Source organism: Mauremys mutica, chromosome 6 (assembly GCF_020497125.1).
Source record: "Mauremys mutica isolate MM-2020 ecotype Southern chromosome 6, ASM2049712v1, whole genome shotgun sequence".
In the NCBI taxonomy this organism is placed as follows: Eukaryota; Metazoa; Chordata; order Testudines; family Geoemydidae; genus Mauremys; species Mauremys mutica.
In genome coordinates, this window is record NC_059077.1 from 74,730,357 (window position 1) to 74,758,348 (window position 27,992).

Below are 27,992 nucleotides of genomic sequence, written 5' to 3' on the forward strand. Positions count from 1 at the left end.
CAGTAGTGTATTCTGTGTTATCTCGTGATTATATTAAATCTCAGAAAAACTTCCTAACTGTAAGAACAGTAGGACAATGGAACAGACTGCCTGGGGTGGTTGTGGAAGCTCTGTCTTTGAGGTATAGACACAACAAATCCTGCATCTTGGCCAGGGGTTAGACTAGATGACTCTCGAGGTTCCTTCTAACCCTATGTTTCTAAGATGTCTGTTTATTAAAGTCAATGACTTTTGTGATTAGTGAGATTAAACATTTGTGATGGCATTAAGGTGACTTACTTATTGCCACACTGTTGCAGAACAAGAATCTATAATAGCTGACTAAATACTGCAAAAAAACAAAGTGTTCTCAAAATTTCACACTACTAGGTTTTTGATAGCGTGAATGAGTGGGGAATTGCTTTTCTTCATATTAACACCTGTATTCACATTTATAGAAGGGTATTCATGTGTGAACAAGGATATTTACTATTCACTGTGTGCTATTTGCGCTGTTATTCATTATTCTCCTGTTTTTGAAAAATTTCAGGCAGCCAATCAGTGATCAGAAAAAATATTCATTTAGGTGGCTCATCACAGACCACAAATAATGAACAGCAAATAGTCAAAGTGAACAGTGTTTGAATAATCCATCAGAGGAACAATTTTCAGCCAAACTATTCAGGTAATACTTATGAATAATGCAAATCTATAGAAATCAGGCAGATTCACAAACAATTTGAGATGAGAAAGGGCCAAATTCATCTACTAATTTATTTGCAATGAATAATTCAATCAGTTCTCAGGTTAATCTTTCCAGCAGGGACTAGTCTAGCTCCAATTTCTGACTTTTTTGAAATACATATAAAACAAAGCACTATCGTGATCATTAAAGGCCAAATTTACATGCCACTATTACCAACTACAGTTACCTCATTTGTGCAAAGTCAGGTAGTTGGATACCCAACTAATCAATATGCACTTGCAAATCCTCATTTATATTCCCAAAGGTAATAGTTGTGTGTGTGGCGCATTCAACAGTAGTGTGCCCAAGTTTGTGGGAAATAAATTAAAGACCACAGTGTCCAGGCTCAGTTTCAATTTGACTAATTGAATTTTTTTACCCCAAATTCTACTTCTAATTTCAGTTGGGTGCAGTATTCTTTTATGAGCTGTTGTTAAAGTGTTGCTGTGTTACCCCAGAGGTGGCTGAATTTTCAGTGACAGCCACTTGGGTGAAGTTATTTGTGTGTGAGAGAATGTGAAACCTGATTTTTCAGAGTTGTTGAGCAGCCACAGTTCTCAACTTCCATTGATTTTTAACTGGAGTTGTGGGTGCTCAACCTGAAAATCAGGTCATCTATAGTTGGAATACATCTTTTTTTTTTTTTTTAAAAGGCCTCATATCTGTAATATTCATGTAAAAAAAATCTCACTTAGCTTCACCTCAGACCCTTAAGTCTTCTGTTCATTAATGCTATACTATTTAGAAGTGGTTATTACTTTCTGTTTTCACTCTTGGTTGCCGGAGTGTTCTTAATCTAGCACTAACACTTCACACTCAAAGCTTGCTGTGCAAACTTCTGACTCATGTCTCATCACAGGTAATATGTACAGCATATTAAATTAAACTGAACAGAAATGTACATTCTATAACACACTACTAACACTTTTTAAAAAAAAGATATCAAGCACCTTGTACATTCATAAACTACATCACTCCCATGTTTTCTTAATTGGACTTCTGTGTTTTAAAGTCCCAGTACAGCAATAACTTAAGCATGTGCTTGACTTTAAACATATGAATAGTCCCATTAACTTTAATGGGACTATTCATATACTTGAAGTTTTGTGCATCTGGTTCAGTGCTGTGCTTAGGACTGGGCCCACAGAGAGGAGAGTAAAGCCCCAAAAGTTTCATCCAGTTCCCCCTTAAGTTGCTGGGAGATGGAGCCGGGCCAAAGTATTTACATGAAATTCTCAGGTTCAGCATGGTAACTGTTGACATGCACAGGCACTTCCCCATTACACAAGAGATCTGGGTTCAGAACTGATTTCTGAGGGGAGGGGGCATCTATCTACACAGTATGAGGTAATGCTGATGGTGCTGACAAGGAAGAGAGACAATTTCATATGTTAACAGGGAAAAACTGAGGGTATTGATACTGCAGTGAGGCTGGCTTGAGAGGTCATGTGGAGGAGAGAGACATTCTTAACTGAAGCTGTGAGTTTAGATAACAAAGGCACTTCTCCTAAAAATCTCAGTACAGCGGGGGGTGGGGGGAGGGAATAGTTTTATTTCTCTGCCAGATGAGCAATTTAAGAGCTTCCACTGAGTACTGAACAATAAGACATTCAAGTACCAAAAGTGAAATCATTTTTTCCCCCTTCTTCTTCATCTTCTTTTCAACCACAACACCCTCAGGTAGCTGTTAGCTGTCTTTGGAAGACAAAATTATTTTCCAGTCTACTCCTAGAGGGCCATCTATAAACAAATTGGAAAATTTCAATGGGTTTGTTTTCTGCCTCCTGGCTGCCAGGAAGGACCACACCCTTTGTGTCCTTTATACGAAAAAGTAATTTTAAAAAAATTAGTGCAGAATACTCGTGTGGAATACCCAAGTATGTGTACATCCTTGTCGCTCCCTGATGCCCGCCTTCCTTCTTCCTATTGTCATGTCTGGTCAATTTTCTGTCAAAGTAAGTTTTATTGTATGTCACTTAATATCCTGCAGTGCGAGCCTAGCTTGTGACACAAGCTGTTTTCCTTGAGCAATATTATCAGTAAGAAGAAAATAGAAAACAAATCCTGATTCAGTGCTTGTTCTTAAAAACAATATAATAGCAATAAACTATGATGTACAGCAGTATAATATACACTATAAATCACACAAATATATACTATACAGTAAATTATCAGTAAAATATGTACTCTATAACAGGATGTATATGTAGCAATAAAAGGGATTTGTTTTCATAAACTAGACTAATTTATGTCTTAGGTAAAAGGGCAAAGTTTTTGCCAGTAAAAGTAATTTAAACATCTTTCAAACACATGGGGCCTAATTCTCACAACAGTTTTACGTTGGCGTAAGCCATTGAGTTACTGCTAATTTAGATTGGTAATATACTATGTGAGTGACAAATTAAGCCTATCATACTGCAAACTAAGAAAAGGTTTGGAGTCTCAGATACAATTCTTTTGAAATTATACTGGCATAAAATTGGTGTCATGCTGTGGAGAATGTGGCCCCGAGAACAGGGCCCAGAGAAATGGAATCAGCCTTCATCACACTGCAGAAGAAAATGTCAATGTAATAATAATAATCAGCATAGTCCATAATTGGTCTTTCATCTGAGAATATATGGTGGTTTATAAATAGCTAATTATTAATAATCCTTCCACATGGGACTTCATATATTCCAATCACTGTATATGTATTACTATCATTTGGATTGTGGTAGAAGGGCTCTGGGCCCCATTGTGCTAGATGTTGTACCCACTTTAAGCCCTAGAGCTGATCTTCTATGGGAGATTTGCCTGTGTAAATGTGATGGCCAGCATCTTGGCTGACCCAGGGGAGATTGAATTACGGACTGCTAGAGCTGAAAGCATGAATAAAAGAGCCAAATTCCATGAATGGGGGATGTAATGTGCTCTCAGACACAGAAAGTGTTGTCCAATGTACACTGACCAATGGATTAGGTAAGGACTGAAAACAGACATGAGTAATATTAATATTCATAGTAAGCTGCGGCTGAAATCTGATTTCCAGCTCGATACTGAGTGAAAATACAGCACTTATTTTTCAGTTGAATATTAACATAAGAGTGTACGTTTTAGTAGTTTTAATAGTTTTCATCTTTGTGCTAGTGCATGTTCCTTGACTATACAAAGGTGGGGTTAATAAAGAATTCTTCTTCTTCCTCTTATTCACTCCCAGTGGAGCATAAGGCATCAACCATTCTCCTCCATTCATTTCGTTCTTGAGCGAGGCAGCAAATTTCATCCCACTTCATTCCCATGCCTTTCATTTCCTCTTCAATGGTCCTTCGCCACGTCCCCAATGGTCTACCTCTCCTCCTTCTTCCTTGTGGTGTCCATCGTAGGGCAATATGAGGGTGTCTATCAGCACCCATTCTCAACACATGCCCCAACCATCTCCATCTTCGTTGTTTGGCTTCATCCACTATGTTGTTAATGCCCGTTAATCAGCTCACTTCAACATTGGTGATACGCTGCGGCCAATGTATGTTAAGAATTCGCCTAAGACACCTTCCTTCAAAACCCCGAAGCCAACTTTCTATCTTCTTGTTGGTCCTCCATGTTTCCGCTGCATAAAGCAACACAGAGCGGACGTTCGACCTGTAGATCTCTACCTTGGTTTTCATTTGCAAGATGGCCGACCTCCAAATGTTCTGAAGTCTATAGAATGCAGTTGCTGCAAGACCGAACATGTTTTGATTTAATTATCTACAACCATGGGCGCCGACTTATATGGGCTCCTGGGGCTTTAGCCCCAGGAATATTTACAGTCAGGGGCTCTGCTCCACCAATAGTTGGAGCTAGGTTTCGCCCCTTTTAAATCCCAGCCGTGGCCGGGAGTCAGAGGGCTCTGCGCTGCCCGCAGCCGCGGGGAGCCCAGAGCCTTTTAAATCCCAGCTGTGGCTGGGAATCAGAGGGCTCTGGGCTGCCCGGAACCGCGGGGAGCCCAGAGCCCTTTAAATCCCAGCCGCGGCCGGGAATCAGAGGGCTCTGGGCTGCCTGCAAGCGCGGGGAGCCCAGAGCCTTTTAAATCCCAGCCACGGCAGGGAGTCAGAGGCTCTGGGCTGCCCCCTGCGGAGGGGAGCCCAGAGCCTTTTAAATCCCAGCCGCGGCCGGGAGTCAGAGGGCTCTGGGCTGCCTGCAAGCGCGGGGAGCCCAGAGCCTTTTAAATCCCAGCCGCGGCCGGGAGTCAGAGGGCTCTGGGCTGCCTGGAACCGCGGGGAGCCCAGAGCCCTTTCAATCCCAGCCGCGGCCGGGAATCAGAGTGCTCTGGGCTGCCTGCAAGCGCGGGGAGCCCAGAGCCTTTTAAATCCCAGCCGCGACCGGGAGTCAGAGGGCTCTGGGCTGCCTGCAAGCGCGGGGAGCCCAGAGCCTTTTAAATCCCAGCCGCGGCCGGGAGTCAGAGGGCTCTGGGCTGCCTGCAAGCGCGGGGAGCCCAGCGCCCTTTAAATCTCAGCCGCAGCGGGGAGTCAGAGGCTCTGGGCTGCCTGCAAGCGCGGGGAGCCCAGCGCCCTTTAAATCTCAGCCGCGGCCGGGAGTCAGAGGGCTCTGCACTGACCCAGGGGCAGGGAGCCCAGAGCCCTTTGTATCCCAGCCGGGGAGGCGGCTGGGATTTAAAGGGCTCAGGACTCCCCGCAGCTGCCAGCAGCCCTTTGAATCCCAGCCCCTGGCCGCTGATTGCCCCCTCCCCAGACCCTTGCCCCAACTGCCCCCTAGGACCTCCACCCCCTATCTAAGCACCACTGGTCCTTGTCCCCCGATTACCCCCTCCTGAGACCCCTGCCCCTTGGGACCCCAGCCCCTATCTAAGCCTCCCTTCTCCTTGTCCCCAACTGCCCCCTCCTGAGACCCCACCCAACATCCCCCCAGAACCCCTCTACCTGTCCCCTGATAAACCTCCTGGACTCCCATGCCTATCCAATTGCTGCCTGTCCCCTGACTGCCCCTCCGAACCTCTGCCCCATCCAACCCCCCCTGTTCCTTGTCCCTTGACTGCCCCCCGGAACTCCCTACCCCTTCTCCAACCCCCAAACTGCTTACTGTGCCACTCAGACTAGCGTGTCTGGCTCCGTGCAGCTCCAGGCAGTTGCTGCCATGCTCCCACATGGAGCCCACAGCCCTCTCCCACCCCCAGCACCTGCCTTCCAGATTTGAACACCTCAAAATTCAGGTGTGCTCAAGCTCGGTTTGGGCAGCTTTTACTTCATTTCTCCCAAATCAGTTTCTCCTGCAAGGTGCCAACTGAAGGTGTTGGAGAACAGAGAGATCGGGTGGCCTCCTAATGCCTGGAAAAGAGACAAAGGCCGGAGGAGGGAGTGTCAGTGCCTGTGCGGACTTCTGGGAAGTGCACGGTGTGGAAGGGGATGCTGTGATGCTTTGGAACAACTCCATACAAAGCCAGTCAGGACTCTGGGGGAGCCTCCTCTCTCGGAGCAGACTGTCTCCAGGGCAAGAAGCTTACACCTTCCTGGGTCTGACCTCGGAGCATTCAGCATGCCCTTCCACATCATGCACTTTCCACAGCGAGTCTGCCCAGGCTGGTCCTGGGGCAACCAGAGGTCCCTGCACCCCAACTCCGCAGTCAGATGTGACTCTCAGCCAGACAGTAAAACAGAAGGTTTATTAGATGACGGGAACACAGTTTAAACAGAGCTTGTAGGTACAGAAAACAGAACCCCTCTGTCAGGTCCATCTTGGGGGGTGGGGAGCCCAGAACCAAGTTCTGGGTCTCTCCCCATTTCCCTAGCCAGCTCCAAACTGACACTCCCTCCTCTGGCCTCTGTGTCTCTTCCGGACAAGGAGGCCACCTGATCTTTGTCCCCAACACCTTCAGTTGGCATCTTGCAGGGGAAACTGAGGCACCCACACAGTATTCAGAGAAAATATTAAGAACAGTCCCACTTCATCACAACAGGTGCAACAAAATATAATACTGTATATTGAAGTAGGCAAGTGCTGCTTCTGACTTTCCACTTTTAATTGACCCTTGTAATCTTGTGGCACTGATGCGTTGTAGCTTCATTTTATATCGGCTTACAGGGCGGGAGCGGGGGGGCACCACCATTTTGGGCCCCACCAAAAATTATACAAACCTGCCGCCTATGTCTACAACAGTATTGACTGACAAACCACATAGCTAATGAAGACTGGAGGGAAACGGTCAGCAAATCCCTCCTCCAAAAAACATCTTCATAGTGCACAAACACAAGTTTTAATGGGAAGAATTTCCCCACCCCTATCTGGACATGGAAAGACCGTTTGGTCACATCTGCTCTTTCCTGCATGAAGGAGGGGAAAGGGTCAGACACCTCCAATATGCCCTTCTCTCCCCTCACCCCCAAAACCCTGCAGAGAATATTCAACTAGTTTGGAATAGGAGGAAAAGTGCATGGGCCATGGTCGGTGCTGGTGGAAGGATTTATATTGTCTCTCCTACACCTCCCAGGCCCATTCCTGTGGAAATTCCCAAAAAGATAATACAATGGATTTATGCTGCTAAAACTAGGGGAAACAGCGCCATGGGGACTTTACACAGATGGCCCTTGCTTCCTGTGGGATCCACCTGCAACTGTTCCTATGAGGGAGTAAACCCTGCCTCTCCCTTTTCCCCTCAATGGAATGACATGGGAGTGTTGTGAAGCTTTCCGCCTCCAAAGCCTCCTTCCCGTGGGTCTTCCTGTGTTAGGGGATGCTGTTGGCCAATATGATTAAGCAAATGTAATCCACATGAAATGTAAATATCAGAGGAAATTTATATAGCTTTATTCAGTACTGTGGCTTACAAAGTTTTGGGTTTTTTTCACGAGCCGGACTCTAAGTTCCTCTACAAACATACATTTTCTAATGAAAAATTCACATGATGAGATTTGGTGGCCCACAGAGCTTTTCCAGAGGTTTGCCAAACAGTCTATGAGGGGTTATTTGTAAATTTGCACAGCTCTATGGTCTGAAAAAAAGAAACATTTTAATTCATAATTCTGTCTCCTGACTTTAAGTAGATTTCAATAGCACTGTAGTCCTTGATTTGTTTAATGATGCTAACCTACTTTCAGGTTCAAATATTTTATAGCCATAGAATAACTGTTCAGATATTTATTTAAGGGCTAAGGAAACAGGTTGAGACACCAGAAAATCAGACGTGAGATCTACCATGCAATCAAATATTTTTCAGTCAAATTAGTTTTAACTTCTGAAGCACTTGCATTCAAAACATATAAGCAATATCTTCATACAGAACTTCGCTATGAACAGAATAAGCTGATTCAGCATATCAGTTTAAACCATCTTTTCTAGTAAATTTTTCTCATAGCTAGCTTTACACATCTAGAAAAATGGCATCTAGTAAATCTAATGATTGTTGTTACATGTTTTGCATCAAAAAGGATTATAACCATTGTTTCCACTTCCCATGTGCTGCTTATCTCTGAAACTAGGCTTGTTTGTATTTAATGAAATAAATGAGTGACTTATTTTTAGAGATGTCTTCCCTCTGCTAATAATCTGGTTGTCATGAGCTGCAGCTGCTCCAGCTTTAGAACTATTGTTCTATCATGTGCATAGAGACACAATTATTTTCACAAAAAATGCATGAAAAGGTAAAACAATCAATTATTTTCCTTTCAGAAACATGATGCTCCCATTTGGAATTCCTCATGAGTATCTCAGGTGATACTGTGGAGGCAACCCCCTCCCAAAAATTGGTTCTTATTCTGTTTAGCGCAGGCAATCATTTCTTTTTAGGGTACTTCATTTTTATTTAATATCTGGTTCAACACTAAGCTGAAGCTCTGCATTAATGCAGCCAAGTGTTAATTGAACATAAACCACAACATAAATGCAACATTTCTGTCATGAAATTAATCGCCATCATTTGTAGACCACATCGTGTATTTTATTGTAGGAATAATTTAGTGACAGGGTATTTTACGCTTAGCAGTGATTAAGAAACTCTGCAATTTACAATAGAAACAAATGGAGTCATATAAAATGGGTAATAAAATGGGTGCCTATGTATATAAATTTGTTTGTATGTAACACAAATTAAAAATGCAAATGCCTCTAGAATAAGGCAGAGTAGGAAGGGCTTTTTTATCATTATTCCTCATAGTGAAATGCAACCAAATAAAAGATTCAGATTTATAAGAGGATTTGCTTTATGTAAAAACAAACCCCTTTCACTGGAAGGAAGCATCTGTTTCAGCCATTAATAACATGTGTAACATATATGCTGCTTGGAACTAAACATTTCCATTATAAGAAAGCCCATTTACAGAGAGAAGCAGCGCGTGAATGTGATCAGTCATAGTGTCACCATAGTATATGATAACTTGTATAGAACTTGGACATATGCTTAGCTGAAGGCCTCTCTAAATTGCTTGCAAGCTGCAAAGGGGAAGCATTTAGAGTACCTTGTAACCATTCATGTGGAACATAATATAAGTCTTAATAGTTTTCTTGGTAAGGTGTACTTAGTGCGGATCTAGGTTTACAAAAATTAAATGGTTGCTCTGTATTAAATAAAACTAATATAAGAGCTATATCCTTGGTTTCTGCTATGTAAGCAGGCTCTCTCTTTGTTACCTCCTGATAGTAGCAAAACAGGATTTTTAAAATTTTATTTTGTTGTTGTTGTTGTTTGAGTATTAATACTCAAACAATCTAGTTTAAATTGATCATTAGAGCAAGGTTGTGGGAAGGCTTTACAGTCTACACAATATACTATAATTTGCATATGGGAAGGCCTGCACCTGCACATTATTTACCTTTTAAATACTGTAGTTATTGTAGCACAAAGGCCTTCTGTAGATTTTTCACACCAAAAGTTTTCTGGGCAGCTTTCCAAAATGTAGCAATAGTTTAAAATGACCCCAACTTTGTGAATGTGAATGGAGCCATTATAGATTAATCATCTTTCCCCAGCTTTAAGTTACATTTAGCAGCTTAGTCTGAACTAAGGATTTTTTTAAAGTGACAAACTTAACTTCTTGTGAAGTTAATTCCATGGCAATTTTTTTTTCGGTAATACACAATGAAATCACTCTTAGCTACTCTATTCAAATAAAAATCTGCAGTGGCTTGTCACTTACATATAGTATAGTGCTTATTTGATGGACTGTAGGATAGAATATTTTAACCGTCAGGTTTTTAATATCACTTTTATATCCCATAGCTACAAAATTTGCAGTTAGGTTTGCTGGTACCCTGCAATAAGTTGATTTAGATATGTGAGGAAAGAATATCCTGATTTTTCCATACTTGGATTTAACTGTTGAAATCTGTAAAGAGGAAAAAAATAAAATATATTTCTAATGATTTAACATAGTTGAATCACAGTCATGTAATCAGAAGTGGGGTGGCTAGATTTTCAAAATGCAAAGACAGGACAGTTTTGAGGGGTATTTGGAGAGAGGTTTGGTTGTGAGTGAGGAAGGTATGAGTATTTTAACAGCTCGGGGAGGTGAAAAAGGCTACCAACTGTTGCAAACCTAACTAGGAGACCCAGGACAGATTTCCTGAAAATAGGAGATTCCTAGGTTTGTATGACATTTGGTCAGCCTAATCAGAGGATACTGTACTGTTTAATTGATCTGAAATGTTTCAAATATGCCTAATGCTGAATTATAATTCCATGATAGCCCTTAGTTTTGTTTCCATTTTAGTAGTCCAGGCTATTAATATTTTATGGAACAGAATACAATGCCTATAGGAATAAGACAGTATTTTATTGCTTGCTACGATTACTTACATTTCCCCCTTCTAGCCAGATATCAGGAATTGATGTTGGCTGAATTACTAAGTGACTACATTTGTCCTGAAGCTATCAGAGTTTGGTAACCCAATAAGAGATGGGTGCCTCTGTAAAAAATACATGGGAGGTGCTCCAACTGTCAAGCAATTAAGTGGACCTGAATAATCCTATGTAATTAAGCTTCTTACTGAATAATTATCTTTATTTAAAATGTGTCTTTTGATGAAACATCTGTTCCCTGCTCTAGATTTGAAAAGATATAACTGTGCACATGATTCAAATGGTGCTTGTGACTTGTGAGGCCATCCACATGGTGCTGCTGCTCAGTTCCTTGGCGACAAATGTTGTAATTTGTTCTATTTTCACGTGCAAGAGGCAGGTGCCGTAGCATCCGTGGCCTGCTTTGCCTGACCTCCACGCTCGCAGCAGCTGCCTTTCATATTGTTACCCAGAGAAATAATTGTGTTTGACAGCCAGGCTGAAGATCATTACGTGAAGTGGGGAATGGAGGGAACACAGTAACTCCTATCAGAGCCATCAAAGGTGGCTATTCTTACCCACTGGACAGAAAGAGGGAGAAAAGCAAGTGGACACTGACAGCAGGATTTTACTTTCTTTTCCTCCTGCACTATGTTATGTTTGACTGGATTATATTCAAAATAAAAAGCAGCTGTATTCATATTGAATACGTTGTCCTTTCCCTGGTAGTTTCATTTTGTAGAATACAGTATATCTTCATTTATGAGCTGCAGCCACTGACATAGAATCACTTTCCCCTATAGCTTTGTAAAGCAAAGTTGGCTTCTATAAAATTTAATTATTTTCCTGTTTGGCTTCCATAATAAATGTACCACTCCACAAGGACGTCTGCTGTCAGGGCAGCTTCTCAGCAAAGTTCTGTGCTATAAGCCCTTCCCTGGGTCAGCATCTGAGCAGTGCTCAGTCCAATTCAAATGTGTGGGGCAGATGTAGGGCTTTTAACACCACCTTCATTCCCCTTCTGATTCTGGGTCTGGCAAGGAGCTGGTTTCTATGAGATTTATGCCTGGGTGATAACTTCAGGACAAATGGGTGAGCCTGGTTCCCAAGGGGCTTTCCAATAGCTGAAGATCACTGGAGCATAGAGACATCCCACTAGGGTGATCAGACATCCCGTTTTGGCCAGGACAGTCCCTTTTTAAGTCTTGTCCTGGCCATCCTGAATTTTGGCAAAACTGGGCCCCCTCTTTCCCTGGAAAGGCCACCTATGCTAGGGTCTAGAGGACAGAGTCATATAGGAACTGCTATGGTAACACAATGCCATGTTGTGGAGTCCTTCACATTGGGGTAATCCTCCACTGGTAGGTTAAAATGACATTATGGCTACTTGGCATTGCTATAATAAAGTCCAGGATCAGGCCCATGTTTCTTAAAGGATTGTCCTGATCCCACTCCCATATCAATCCCATGTATATAAGTGAATGGGAGTCTTGCCATTGACTTTCCTGGGAGCAGGAGAAGACTTCCAATATATTTGTGTTTGTAGATGTAGTATACATTTGAAAGGGCAGGGGCGAGATTGTTTCATACCTTTGCTGGAAGTTTCATCCCAAGGTAAGCATAGCTATCTGAATGATAATTATTCACACTTAGGTAGTGTCTTTATTAAGAAAAGCTCCAAGTGCTTTACAACGGTGGATAGCTATTATCTCCATTTTACAGATGAGGGAATTATGGCATGGGGAATTGTAGTGACTTGCCTGAAGTTGCATAATGAGTAAAAGGCCGAGTTAGGAAGATATATCAGTGCTTCCTGGCTCTCATTTCCCTGCTGTGATGTCCACGCAGGGCTCTTCAAACTCTTTCTTAAAAATGACACAAGTCAAAGCAAAACAAACTAAACAGGCTAGATGTTAATAGTTCAATCTGATCAGACAACGCTCCTTGATAAAATATTGCCAAATAGTTGTGATGTCTTAAAAATGTACATAACTTTTGTTGGTCAGCACAGCTGAATGACCTGTCAAAAATAGCCTGGAGGAGTTTATAAACAGACTGACATAGTTCAGTATTTAGTGTTCTCAGGCATAGCCTTGACTGAAATTCTGAAATTCTTTGGAAGGAAAGAGTTCCAAACAACACCCCAGCAGAGGTCCTAATTACTGTCATGTATCCTATGTCCACAATAAATACTGTTTCCTGTCTGTATAATGAAGATAATAATCTCCACAGCCCCAGGCAACTTTAATCCTGGCATTTCCTCATATTTGAGAGCTTGCCTTTGCAACTTCAGTAATCTTTTAATTTGTATACATACACACACACACACAAACACACACACACCATGACGAGCACAAATATGAGGAAATTTTGATCCTTCCTCAGAAATATTTTCAAATCTTATATTCCTGCACAGGGATCTACATGAGATTTTTCTTTTTTTTTACAGAATGGAAAATGTGTATAGTTCAATTGCTGTCTGTGCATGCACATATAAATGTTAGCCACAGGGGCAGATCCTCAGCTGGTGTAAATCGTCATAGGTCTTTTGACTTCAGTGGAGCCATGACAAGTTATAGCTGCTGTGGACCTGCCCCACAATATAGGGTGATGTATTTGAAGTATTCTTTTAAAAATGTAAATAGATCTTGAGCTTAGAAATAATGGTTCCAACAGCTGCCTAGGAACATGAAATTAGTGTATTTTTGCATGGAAAATATTTTTGCATGGAAAATTGAGGCTTACACTTTGGCATTTATAGTCATGTAAATAATAGGCCTGATCCCACAGTCTTTCTCAAGTGAAATTCCCTTTGAAATCAATGAGAGTTTCACAGGTGTAAAATCTGCAGGATAGGATTCAATACTGTAAATTTCAATTTGGGACAAAATACACTTTATTTAGGTTGCTAAAATATAATAAGAAATAGAAATGACAGTAACATGGCCATGAATATGTTGAATTCATGCAGGGTTTTTAATATAATTTCCACTTGTCAACATCCATTCCAGACGATTTTATTACTAAAGACAGTACCAATTTAGGTAAAATGTATTTTATGAATACTATCTATCCTGCAGCCTTTCCTATGAAATACTCACTGTGCACAGAACTTTGCTTTTAAAAGCTTTGAATGCTGACATGAGAAGTGCTTTTACTTTACAATAAAATGTGCAAATTACATGGCCTTATTGTGTGCACTTTATGCAAATTGACTTGATTGAACTCATTTGAATGCCTTATAGGCTGGGTGGGTGTGTAATGGCTAACAAGCTTTTTTTTTTTTTTTTTACATTGCTGTTACGGATTTTTTTCTTAGCATGTATTCCAGTGAACTGAAAAATCCTTTGTATTAAAAGAAGAAGGAGGCTTCCAGGCCATCCCATTTTAAAAGAGCTGGGGGGAGGGGAGAATCCTAGACATAATCCACTGTAGCCACACACCCCCCCCCAAAAAAAAATAAAAGAAAAAGAAGAGGCTGTTGTCCAATGGAGAGGCTACTGGAATGGGACTTGGGAGACCAGGTTCTATTCTTGGATATGCCACTGATCTGATTTGTCATCTTGGGTAAGTCACTTAACTCTTTGTTTCCACCTCTTTGGCTGTATTGTCTATTTAGATTGTAAAATCTCCATGGCACAGAGTGTTTTTCTTACTACTCAGACCTGTGTTTGTGTCTCCTCGAGCTGAGAATTATACCCCCAGCTTGAAGTGTAGACATACCCTCTGTCTTGTAAAGGGCCTAGGTACTACTGTAATAGAAAGAAGAAGAAGAAAGGAATCCAAGATCTGGTTCTTCTTTCTTCCACTGGTGTAAATCAGAAATAATTCCGTTGAAGATAATGGAGACTCACAAGTGTAAAACTGGTTTAAGTAGATGAGAATCCAGGTCCTTGTGATAAAATGTAACTATTCTAAACCAAAATGAGTGAGAAGAAGAAAAGAAGGAGGGAATCTGACATTTCAGTTACTTTGAGCCTGATTGATTGGTTTTTCAATGGGAGTTTTGCTTGCGTAGACACTGCAGGATCTGACTGTTGATTATGTGAGAGGGCAATCGACATTTAATTCAGTAGACTTCTGGGCAAATGTTTTCTTTGGGTGAGAGGAAGAGGATGTATATGAATACCTGAACTGAAAGAATCTGTATAGCAACTGATTATACTTTACAGCGGTTTAAGTCAGAATGGCAGGTCACAGCTTGAATGGCTTGTTATGACCTTGCCTTCTTTGGAGTATTTCCTAAGCTTTGTGACATTGGTCAATACTTTTGTGGTTGGTACTTATATTTGCTGATCACTGTCCTTGCTGTTTGACTGGTTAGCTAGTGCCATACTGGATCAGATCCAATGTCATTTTAGTTCAGTATCCTGTCTCAGACAGTCACTGGCACCAGCTACTTCAGTTCAGTGGAATCATGCTATTATAAGTCATGGCTATTTTTAATATTTTAGTAAAAGCCATCAAAAGAAGCCCAATTGTTCATGCAAACAAGGAAATTGGTATTTGTTGCACCAGCTTTTCTGCTCTCAGTATTTTCTATGAAAATAAACGTGTTGCCATTAATTTCTTCCATAGCTTGAACTGAGACTTTTGAAGTTTACTAGTTCCTCTTGCTGACCTGGGGTAAATTTTGGCATTATGATGAAAAGGACTTGGGCACTGATAAGGTGGGATGGGGATGGTTTCAGGAGGCCTGGAAATGAAAAAAGGGATCTAGAAGAAAGGCAGAATCTAGAGGGGAGGAAGGAGGATTGGAGAAGATGACAGTAAAGCCATGCTCAAGTCCTGCCAGAATACTCCAAGATGCCATTCTAGCACTTTTTTGGGGAGCCAGAATGGTGTATTATGGCACTTCTGGTACTTTCAATAGTTGAGCTGTGGCACTTACCCGCTGCAATAAAATGCTACAGGTGGGAGACAATCTGGGCAGAACACATAGGAGAGAGAGAGAGGGCAGTGGGGCGGGAGGGGGCTGTTAGCAGAAAAGAGATGCTGATTCAGAGACAGAAACCTGGGAGTACAGACTAGAGGATGTGATTCTCATTTACAGGTCTTAATGGTCCTAATATTGGTATAAAGTTAATTTCTGACTATGTGCTGCTAGAGCATGAAAAGGACCTTAATGTAAATGAGAATCTGATCCAGAGACTTGGTTTGATCCAGCTTTTTCTACAAAGCTTTTAAAACCATCTTTGTCTCCTCTTTCCTGTGCTGAATCTGCTGTACTTCCTGAGAGGCACTGCACAGAATTCAGCCCATTGTTTTTATTATTCACTGGAATGTACATATTGCAGGCTTATCTTGTGCATAAGAAATTGTGTGCACAGTCAAGGTAGAAAATAACTAAAGGATAAATCTTTCTATGAAGAAACTTGAGTGTCAGCTGTCAAAGTTAGACTCAGGACTCACAGTTTGTCAGACCACTCTGTTTTATTAGCCCAGCGCTTCTGCTAATAACACCCAGATAATGTGAGCCCCATGCAAGACACAAACTATCTTATTTATACAGATAAAAGGATGAGAAACTTAACAAGATAACAAAGGAAGCAGAATCAGATAAGTTTACCTGGGTTAGGCATGCATATTTTATTCCCTTACTAACTACTACCCATCTTCTGTTAATGTTTTGCCATTAGCACCATTGTTTATGCCTAATGTTTCTTTTCCTAGCACCTGTATTTCAACATTTCTTATTTCTGCTTAAAGGTACATACAACATTTCTTTAATCCATTCTTATTTTTACAATATAATTTATTCTACTTTCACAATCCCTCCTTTTGGTCAAGCTTACGCCATGACCAAAATTTTACTGGGTTTTACATATTAACTGTTTTTTTTTTATCTCTTTGTTCATTAGCAATATTTAAAATTATTGTATTAGCACTCTGTTCTGGGGCAGTTACCTGAGTAGCATGCCTTACACAATTTTGGGTACAACAGGAGACTAACTGAAAACATACAAAAATTATTAGGATTTCAAACAGGATAGTTAGGGCTTCCTGAAACAACCAGTTTCCTATACCACAGAATACTTAGCCACTTCCATAAAGAACTTGGCTTTTTATGGGGAATATATGCGATTTGTTCTAAGTGGCTAGCGTGATCTATTACCTTATTGGTATCGTCAGGTATAAACACACAACATTGTTTTTTTTTAAAATGAGAGCACAGGTCCCTCCTTTGGCCGCCAGCACTATGTACAATGCCTGACGTTTTTGGAGGGCCACCTGTCGGACCGCCCCTGTTTCTTTGGCCAGGGCTCTTAAAACTTTCTCCAGTTTTATTTGCCATTATTTTAACTACTTCTTTTAACCTCAGGAGCCTTTTTGCCCGGTGTATTACTCCCCCAAGTGGGTTAAAGGAACTGCCAATAGTCTCTTCCCAGGTGTCATTACTGTTCCATATTGTATTAAACGGACGAGGTCCTCCAGTGAAGTCTGGGGAATTGAGTGGGATAGCCAGGACAGGAACATCAGTTTGACAGTGGGCTGGGATGTGGCTGCAGACCCAGCATTTAGAAATATTAAGGGTCTGAGCTATCCACACTTGCTGCTGGATAAAAGAATTGTCATTGTGGACTCCCCCGACCTTCAGACACCAACAGCCGAGGAACAGGCACCACATGTTGGAGGCAGGGCCCTTCTGGTTCTGACAACCTCAACTGAGGGAACTGTAGTCAGTTTTATGTCCACCAGGCAGCAGGCGCTAGGCTCACTACTGCTTTTTCTTGGGCCTTGCTTTAGGTAGTCGTCTGCTTCTGGCAACCCTTACGAGAACGTAGATTGTAAGGTATTGCAGGCTGTTCCTCTACGTCATCTTCTGGAGTCAAAATTGACTCTGCGTGGTCCTGAGGTGATGATTGGTTCGCTGGGGTGGTGCATTCTTACACGGCAAAGCATGTATTCATGCTGCGGATGCCAGACAGTTTAACAGCAGTTTGGGTAGTAAGCAGTGCCTGATGATTCTTTGATACTCTTTAAGTCTTTTTGCTTCTTTTCTTGACTCTGGCTATAACAATGGCCTTCACACCTTATCTTTTCCTGATGCATTCATTCCTCATTCACACAAACAGATTGAGAATACAAACAGTAGTATTTTATATTGAGCAAAAAGGCATTGCAAATTAAACCTTGCTAAGTTTTACAATTAACCAAGACAATTTACATTGAGACCCAGGCCTTCAAATGTTTCTCTAATTTACTTAACATAGACACAATAGAGAATCCTGTCTCTTACTACCTAAATCTTAAAACAAAGAGTTAGAGAGGGCCCAATTTGTAATGCATATGGGAAAACAGAATCTTATAGTCCCAGAGGGTCATTTCTTTCTGCTATTCAAAAAGGGTGGCTGGTAGGATGAAATCAAATTATACATTATAAAGTCCAGCTCCTACATATCCCCCTTTTGACACTAAGATTATCAATCGCCAGTGTCACTTCTTATGTAGTAAAATACTGGGAGGTGATTTGGGCCTGTGGCTTTAGCTTTGCATACATTTGTTTTATTTACCAGCATATTTTAAACATTTTAATTAAACACATACAATTTAAAACCAAAAACAATTAGGGGTAGTAACATTAGTATGCCAGTAGTTGTGGGAGACCATCCAGATAATATGAATGGTTCTGTTTCCCACATTGTTTTGTTTGTTTGTTTTTAGGAACTATGTTACCTTTTTAAACAGATAATGGGTAACTGTTTGCCATTTAATGCCAAGACTGATAGAGAACTCAGCTAAATCAGTGCTTACAGTAAGCTGAGACTTTTTGGTTGTGGCAAATAGTAAATGTGATTATTGGTAAACACAGTACTTACATTACATGTACATTTGTCTACTGGTGGGTTGCTAACACTTTTATTCTTTTAAAACACTTCTTTCCAAGAATTAACACACACATTGCCCGTTATACAATACTTTGGCCTAATTATTAATTGTATCCCACATACAGGATCCTAGTGAGATGCCTTTACTACAGGGCTTTGGAGCAACAGGCATGGATAAGCATACCCACTTTTGAGGAGTTCACTTGGTACAACCTCTAGTGTCCAATAGTTTCCCTTCCTCCCCAGCCCACTGGCTTGAGGTTTGAGGTAGCCAGAAGGATCCCAGGTGCAATCTGTGGAGTGGGCTAACTTTTCATTTTTTTTGCTTCCAGAGCCTGTTGGTGTGCAATTTTAACAACAATTTCTTCACTTAACAAATTTTGTCTTACCGTACTGGAGACATACTGCATCCAGTTATATTGATAGGTATTAAACAATCTTTTCCTTTGATTTAACAGATGCATCAAAACCTTAATATTTTCTGATATTACCCAAAACATCTTATGTTCTAAATATCTGCATTTTAGTACATTTCATAGCTATTGCAGTATGTTTTTTTTTTTTTTTAACTTATTTGTTTTTGTAATAGGTTGTTCTGTAGCTGGTATTAGCTTTTTCTGATTTTCTGAAAGACAAAAATAACATTTTTCTACCCCTTTCAGGGTGGCATTGATTGTTGCTTAAAATATTCCTTTCTTTTACAAATACCCTTGCTGATTGCAGGCAAAACAGAGGAATTACCCCCATATTTTCCTGTGGTTTTTTTGTTCTATAGGCAGGCCAGGTTTTAATGGGTTCTACTTTTCAAGAGTTATGGGGAAATTATTCCACTGTTGAGGTATACCACCTCATGAATTTAATAACTAAAGTTTTTCTTCTTATATAGCAGACCAAGTTTGTAATGTTTTTCCTGCTGTGTTAAGCTTTAAGTTTATTCACAGGTAATAGCTGAGAAGCATTATTACCATATTACCTTCAAGGTTTTTTTCAAAAATCATACACACTATACGTTGTTACAGGGGTACTTACTAACATTAAATTTCAATGTTTAATATTAACAATAACATTTAGCATCAAATCTCTTAAAGGGATCTTGTTATACCATGTCTTTTATTTAGGCAATTTCTTCTGTGCTGGCAGTTTTTACCTTCCTTTATCAGTTAGGTAATTTGCATTAACACAGGCTTGGCTTGTGGATTCAAAGCCATTAGCAGAGCTCAGAGACTTTGTCTTAAAAGGGACACAATTAACTTCCACCAGAGTTTTAATTTCTTTCCACTTTCAACTCCTGCTTACAAAACACACAGAGATCTGAAAAAGAAAACAGTCTATTGCGGCTCTTTTTGGAGCCCTAATAGGATTTTAATTCAGTAGCATATTTCATTTGTATTTCTTTTACCCCTTTTTACAATATACACTGCACATGTCCTAGGGAAAAAGCACATTCCTTCTATATTACATCTTTTTTTTTTTTTAAACATTAGCCATATCAATTTTTACATACGATGTAACTGTTTTTTTTTTCTTACAGAGTTTTCATGTACCCTTATCAAAAGTGACAGTCTGATTACAGAGCCATTTTAAGGCTCAGTGTTTTTAACATTGCTTCTTTTTGTTTTGTGCACCTCACCTCTGCTGTTGCTTCAGAGGGGCACTGTTAAAATATTTTTTTTTTAATTCTTTCACTACAGCTCTTATCTGCTATTGTTACCAAAAAAAACCAAAAACAACCAACCAAACAAAAAAGACTCCAGAATCTCTCCCTATTCTCCTGATTTTGACTGCCCTATTGCAGCCATGACTTGGTTTTTATTTAAAAAACATTTTAAATTTTATAAAGAATCAAGTTACCCCTTAAGGGTTAAATGCTAAATCCCAAAGCCAAACAACACTAATTACCTGTGTCTTGCAAAAAGGTCTGTCGGTTTTGCAACTTTGAATTAAGAGTCAAATGAATTTTTAGTGGCATTAAAAACAAAAACAAAACTAATTTATCTTACACCTACAAAACAGGAGTTTTACAAACCAGATGTGCTGGTTTAGATTCTTAGAACTTTACATATTTTCACAGACAACTAGATACATACACATTTTCTTTTTCTTAACATTCCTTTGCACTGCTTTGTTTTTACATAGCTCTATATATATTTGGATTATTTACAGGCATTCTTTTGGAAAAGGGCCCATTTTCCCTTCAGAATGGCTGCAAAGAAACCAAGAATTCTCTCTCTTTAACGTGGTCCTTTTTAACATTTTCACAAAGTTTAACTGCTTAATTCTCTCCAGCCCTTGTAGAGTTAACTTTTCACTCTCTTTCCTTAAATCACTCGTTTATCTCCCAAAATAACACCTTTATCACCTCAGATTTCACCATTTTAAGTATTGTTCCAGGGGTTCATGCCTGCACTTACTGCTTTTCTTACTCCTTACACTATGCCCTTAGGGCTTCCAACCTGTTTTTCAGGTTTTTTTTTTATCTGTTGCTTGCCTGCTTTTCTGGGCCCGATCCTGCTTTTTGTCCTTTTTACAATGAGATGGGAGTATTAAGGGGGTTGGATCGATCCGGGGTGGGTTTTTTTGAGAACGGGGTAAAGGGGAGCGCTCGGTCTGGTGGTGGGAGAGGAGGCTTTTAATAAAGCTTTCAACTTATTATTTGAATATTTGAGAGAGGCGAGTTTTTGATTTTGTCCAGCTACGATTTGCCTCTTCCCACCACTGAATGAAACAATTAACCTCTTCTTTAGCCAATTTAGTTTTAGGTTGGCCGAGTTTGTCCTTTAAGATGTCCACTCGGTCTTTGTTCCAAGATTTTAACAGTGGCCACTGAGTTTTGGGATCCCCCTGAGTTAGCCTAGACCATTTTTCCAGAAATTTACAGGAGTCCGGACCCTTCTTACAGGAGTCTGGACCCATCCTAAATACATAAAATGAGCCGGCGTTCGTTTAGGGAACTGTCCCTACTTAGACGTCTGGTTACCCATACAGGAGGACTTCACACACCAATCGCACAAGAAGGAAATTCGGGTTTGTCAGAGCAATGCCCAGTGCAACACACAAAAGGAGCCCACAGGCTACTGCCTCAATTGCCCTTGCTTTCACACCCAGGGATTTACCCAAAGTGTGGTGCGGCTGCAATTGTGCAGATTCCACTCACTCAGACCGCAGGGACAGGAACCCCTTGGTTGGCCGATCCCCGGACGGAGATGGCACCCAGACTCAAACACTCCACAGGAAGACGGATAGACACAGAGACAGAACAGTCCTCAGTCCGGACAAAACACAGAAATAATTACCTGACCAGATTCCTGATGTCAGATCCCGGGATCCCTACCAGAACAGAGTGGGAACCAACAGGTTCAATGGCGTAGACTTCACTGTGGTCGTGCACCTTTCCGTTCTGGTGGAGGACCGCTCGGGCCAAATGCCCAGGTGCCGGCTTCCACGGTCGTCCTACAAAAACAGTCAGGAATCACACAGCCCCAGTGAAGACGGTTGCCATCTCGGTGGAACCTCCAAATTGTCAAAGTTAGACTCAGGACTCACAGTTTGTCAGACCACTCTGTTTTATTAGCCCAGCGCTTCTGCTAATAACACCCAGATAATGTGAGCCCCATGCAAGACACAAACTATCTTATTTATACAGATAAAAGGATGAGAAACTTAACAAGATAACAAAGGAAGCAGAATCAGATAAGTTTACCTGGGTTAGGCATGCATATTTTATTCCCTTACTAACTACTACCCATCTTCTGTTAATGTTTTGCCATTAGCACCATTGTTTATGCCTAATGTTTCTTTTCCTAGCACCTGTATTTCAACATTTCTTATTTCTGCTTAAAGGTACATACAACATTTCTTTAATCCATTCTTATTTTTACAATATAATTTATTCTACTTTCACACAGCCCTGAGGAGTCCACTCTGTTGCTCAGCTGTGAGCCCTGAATTTCTGGGTGGATGGGGCTCAAATTTAAAACTTTCATTCTACTGATGATATTGACATTCATATCTGAATTCTGGGTTAAAAATGGGCATAACTGAATGCATTAGCCTCAGTGGCTAGCCCTATAGGCTTGTTTTTTGTGCACATTAGTGTTTATCCTTGTGACTTCAATGTGCATCATAAAAATCAGTTATACACTCACTGTTCAGTCGTTGGCACGTCTGACATGGAGAGCATGTACTATATATAGTGTTTCAAAGAGTGTGGGTTCAAGCACATAATATTTAGCATGTAAGGACAAGTACAAGAAAGCGTCTCGATCTTACCTTTGTTCTTTGAGTAACCCCACTGCATAATCTGGTACGGACTGATCTCTGCTTTTCCAGCAGAGTGGTAATAGCTTTGTTGATCCCAATCCTAGGAATTTCAAAGTGCTTGCATGCACCACAGAATTAGTGGTTTTCTTTATTCTTTATGTAAAAAAATAATTGACCTATTGGGACAAAAGAGGACATTGACTTAGGTTCCTTTGGCATTTGGATTACTTGTAATCTAGAAAATGGCCATTGGATTACAGATTGGTATAGCATACTTAAGTGATACGAGCACTTGGAACCATTTAACTCCTGTAAGGATGGCTGCTGAACTGCATATTTCCTTTATGCTGTCTCACTTTAGCAAAGAGGAATAAAATTAAACATAAACACAACAAGGAGTCCGGTGGCACCTTAAAGACTAACCAATTTATTGCATAAGCTTTCTTGGGTAAAAATCCCACTTCTTCAGATGCATGGAGTGAAAATTACAGATGCAGGCATTATTATACTGACACATGAAGAGAAGGGAGTTACCTCACAAGTGGAGAACCAGTGTTGACAGGGCCAATTGAATCAGGATGGATGTAGTCCACTCCCAATAATTGAGGAGGAGGTGTCAATTCCAGGAGAGGGACAGTTGCTTTTGTAGTGAGCCAGCCACTCCCAATCTGTATTCAAGCCCAAATTAATGATGTTTAATTTGCAAATGAATTTTAGTTCTGCAGTTTCTCTTTGAAGTCTGTTTCTGAAGTCTTTTTGTTCAAGTATGGCTACTTTTAAATCAGTTATAGAATGTCCTGGGAGATTGAAGTGTTCTCCTACTGGCTTTTGACAGAGTGAGACGGGTACCCACAAGTCACCTACAGGACAGGCCCAACAAGGAAAATAACAGAACACCACTGGCCATCATATACAGCCCCCAGCTAAAACCTCTCCAGCACATCATCAACGATCTACAACCTATCCTGGAAAATGATCCCTCTCTCTCACAGACATTGGGAGGCAGGCCAGTCCTCGCTAGGGTGACCAGATCACCCAGGTCAAATATCAGGACGCGGGGCTGCGGGACGGGGGCAGAGGGGAAAAAAATGGCGGCAGAGCAAAAAAAAAAAAAAATCCCCCACCCCCGATTCCTTCTCCCTCCGCAAGCGCTGGAGGGAGGCCCGGGAGACTCAGGGGAGCGCGGGGCCGTGGTGAGTGTGAGTCCGGCCTGGCCCCGAGCAGGCAGGACTCGGGCGCGGTACCTGGAGGGAGAGTAGGGGGTTGCCTGCGGGGCCAGGCGGCGGCTATTCTCCTCACCTGGGCAGCAGGACTCGGGAGCAGCCGCTGCTGCAGCTCCCACTGCCGCGGGGGGAGGAAGCGGCCGCTGGCCAAGCTCGGCAGCTGCGGCTCTGGTGCCCATGAACCCCCCAAGCCTGGGTCTGCTGTGGGGACCCAGTGCACACGCTGCGCCCAGCCCCTGGCCAGTCGCGTCTGGGCTGGCTGCCCAGATGGTGCAATCCTGCGGGCGGCCCCGGAGTGGGGGCAGCAAGCTCCAGACCCCCCCATCCCGCTCGGGTCCCACAGGGGAACGAACGGGGTTGGGCTGCCGATGCCTCCACCGGGATTGCACCAGCTGGGCAGCCATCCCAGACGCGACTGGCCAGGGGCTGGGCGCAGCGTGCGCGCTGCTGGGTCCCCCCAGCAGGCCTGGGCTCGGGGGGTTCGGGCCCGGGCGCCAAAGCCGCAGCTGCCGAGCGCCACGTGCTTGGCCACTTCCTCCCCCTGTGGCAGTGGGAGCTGCAGCAGCGGCTGCTCCCGAGTCCCGCTGCCCAGGTGGGGAGAACAGCCGCCGCCAGGCCCCACGGACCAACCCCCTACTCTCCCTCCAGGTACCACGTCCAGGTGTCCCGACATAACATTGGTCGAGACGCGGGACAAAGAAGCAAATATCGGGACAGTCCTGATAAAATTGGGACGTCTGGTCACCCTAGTCCTCACTTACAGACAGTCCCCCAACCTGAAGCAAATACTCACCAGCCACTATATACCACAGAAACACTAACCCAGGAACCAATTCCTGTAACAAACCTCGTTGCCTACTCTGTCCCTATATCTACTCTAGTGACAGCATCAGAGGACCCAACCACATCAGCCACACCATCAGGGACTCATTCACCTGCACATCTACTAATGTTATATGTGCCATCATGTTCCAGCAATGCCCCTCTGCCACGTACATTGGCCAAACCGGACAGTTTCTACATAAAAGAATAAACACTGATACTTGACTAAATTAAACATAATTACTCCCAACTTAAAAAAGGATGACTACAAACATGGTTACATTTATACTGTACATGATGCTGGAAATGGTGCATTATCATCAGATAAGTAATGATGATGTCATGAACAACTTTGCAAACAGCAAAACAAATTTTTTTAAAAATATGTAGTGTTGCCTCTTGGGCAATTTTGGTTATTATTTAGGACTTAGATCCTTTATATTACACTGATGTGAAATGTATCTGGTGGGCAAGTCGCAGTTTATTATTATAATGACTCCTACTGTAGCTGTACTGATCTACAGCGTCGTGTTCCTGATTTTTTTTCACATTTCTTATGTTATTCTACCTAAAATATCATTAGTAACTTAGACCTTAATTACTGTTATCATGCCCTGAGCAATATTCAAATCTGTTTTTTCCATTCATGATTCCAAAGCCATAGAACATCTTGTCTCCAAGATCCACCACTACACAATGGGTTAACAAAACTGACCTTTAGATAAATAAGTTTTTAACTCACCTCCCTTGAAAAATCTGGGCTGCTACTTGGAGGTATCTATAGAGCAGATACTAATCCGGTATCTACAGTCTTTCTTTAAACTGCATGTAAGGAAAATGTCTGAGAAAACCCTTCCTTCACTCATATAATTTGTCAAAGTTATTATGATTAGCTTAGTTGCTTCTGCTGTCACAGTCTCCCCACCCAACAATGTAAGCAGTATAATAATCATGAGAGAACATTAACTGATGAACAAATGTAGAATTTGGAACAGAACCTAGGCCTCTTGATGTCCTGTCCTACATGCTAACCAATAGTTCACATAGGCCTGGTCTACACTAGGGGGCGGGGTCGATGTAAGATACGCAACTTCAGCTACGTGAATAGCGTAGCTGAAGTCGAAGTATCTTATTTCGACTTACCTCCCATCCTCACGGTGCGGGATCGACGGCCGTGGCTCCCCCTGTCAACTCCGCTACCGCCGCTCGCTCTGGTGGAGTTCCGGAGTCGACAGGAGCACGTTCGGGGATTGATATATCGCGTCTAGATGAGACGCGATATATCAATCCCGATAAACCGATTGCTACCCCCCCGATCCGGCAGGTAGTGTAGACATACCCATAGACTCTCTTGTATTTTCTGTCTTCATTTCAGGTACACACCATAGTATGATTATCATATAGCTAGCTGGAGAAGGACAAACATTTAACAGTCACTTTCAGAAGAATTCATTGTTTTTTCTTCCTATGCACATCCATCTTCCCAGAGCTGCTTTGATAAGTGTTTCTGTGATTACAACAGATCATATTGTCTCCTTATGCAGAGAAACTTGCAGAAGGAAATGATACTTTCCAGGAAACTCTGCAAGGTCTACCTCATGGTTTCCTCCAGATGGTCCCCTATGTGTATCCTGTCGGCAGACCGGGGGCTCAACATCAAGATTTGGAAGTTTTGTGATCTGTGAGGCCTCAAGTTCTCACCGCCCCTGAGGCAGTCCATCCCACATGGCAGAACATCTATATGAGGAGTCATGCTTCCACGAAGTCCCCACTGGGGGGAAGACCCTGGAAGACTTTCTCAGGGAAGCTGATGGGTGGAAGACCTTGGATAAAATAATAGTGATGAGGTGGTCATCATGTTACATAGGGAAATTTCAGAAGATGTGGTAGGGATTCAGTCATTTCCTATTCCATCCCAACCACTCCTCCCTCAGCTCCTCCTGACTCACAGAGCTCTGACCCCATGGTATATTATGGAGGGCCTTCCAGGGGAATAAGTTCTCTTCTCTCACTTTCCATGCAGAAGGACCTAATTCCACAATGTTTGTTTCCCTTTGTGCATGGTAGTGGAAGGTAGCTTCAAAATCTTCCCAGAAAATTCTCCAGTACATTTAAAATGCTCCTGCTACAGCAGCCTTATCTATTCCATTGAATGTATTGAATTTGGATTGGTTATTACAGTAGCTGAATTGCATGTTGTATTTAAAAATCTTCATGGTTATATTGTTTCCCCATCTTTATTGTCTCTTTATTTTAAAGTTTTTTGTACTTCAATGTTTGCCAAAGCTTGCTTTTTTGTGTGTGGGGGAGAGAAGACAGTAACAGTTCTCATGGTGCCCAGGACTGTGAGTCACTTTGTTACCGCCCCACCTCTCGTGAGAGGAAGACTTGCTTGGGCTTAACTGGGTGTCAGCTCACTAACACCACCAGTCTGTTAGCCAGCCAAGCACTCTCCTCTGGGCTATGCCAGCCTTTACTTTGCCTTGCAGGTTAACAATAGGTGCACCCTGAGCCCCTTTGAAGCATTTCCCTATAGCATCCAGCCCCTAATCCACTGAATACTCACAGAAATACCAGGTCTGCTGTCCCCAGAAGATCAGTGCATACCCCAGCATATATGGTTCAACTCAGGATCAGCCCCAAGCTTAATACCACAGCACTGAGATATAGCTATAGTGAAATCAAGGATAAGTTTATTATCAAAGTTTCAAAATTTAAGAGATAATAAGGATAATGGAAACAAAAGGCTTAATATAAAACAAAATCATAACATGCTTCTGTCTAAAGAAGTTTTATGACAATTCCCCATTTACAGTTACATTGTAAGACCTAACAGCCACTTTTTAATTCATTTAAGGTGTACCATGTTAATTTTATATCATTACAGTTTTTTTAATCAAAATTTCATGCAGGACTAAGTCAAATGCCTTACAAAACCCTAAGTATAGTACATCAACACTATTACCTTTATCAGTCAAACTTGTAATATCAAAAATATCAAGTTAATTTGGCAAGATCTACTTTCCATAAACCCATGTTGACTTGCATTAATTACATTACCCTCCTTTAACTCTTTATTAATTGACTCTCATACCAGCCTGGGTTTTGCCTAGGATTGATGTCCAGCTGACAGTGCTATAATTCCCCCGGTCGTCCCATTTACCCTTTTAAAAAATTGGAACAACATTAGCTTTATTCCAGTCACCTGAAATGCTCCAAGACTATTGAAAAGCTACATTAAATGGTCCAGCAAGCTCTTTGGCCAGCTCTCTTAAAACTCTTGGGTGCAAGTTATCTAGACCTGCTGATTTAGAAGTGTCTTGCTTCTGTTTAACAGTCTCCAGAGCTACTAGTAGAATGGAAAGAATGGTGTCACCATATGATGA

At 41.8% G+C, this 27,992-nt stretch overlaps 1 long non-coding RNA gene across 1 annotated transcript in view; it reads left to right on the plus strand.

Annotated features, from left to right (window-relative positions):
- Window positions 1-26,579, plus strand: part of LOC123373256 — a 44,293-nt gene extending 17,714 nt beyond the window's left edge. Inside the window, exon 3 of the long non-coding RNA XR_006580630.1 lies at window positions 26,151-26,579. This is a non-coding gene — a long non-coding RNA (uncharacterized LOC123373256). The remainder of the gene's footprint in view (window positions 1-26,150) is intronic.
- Window positions 26,580-27,992: the final 1,413 nt, after the last annotated feature.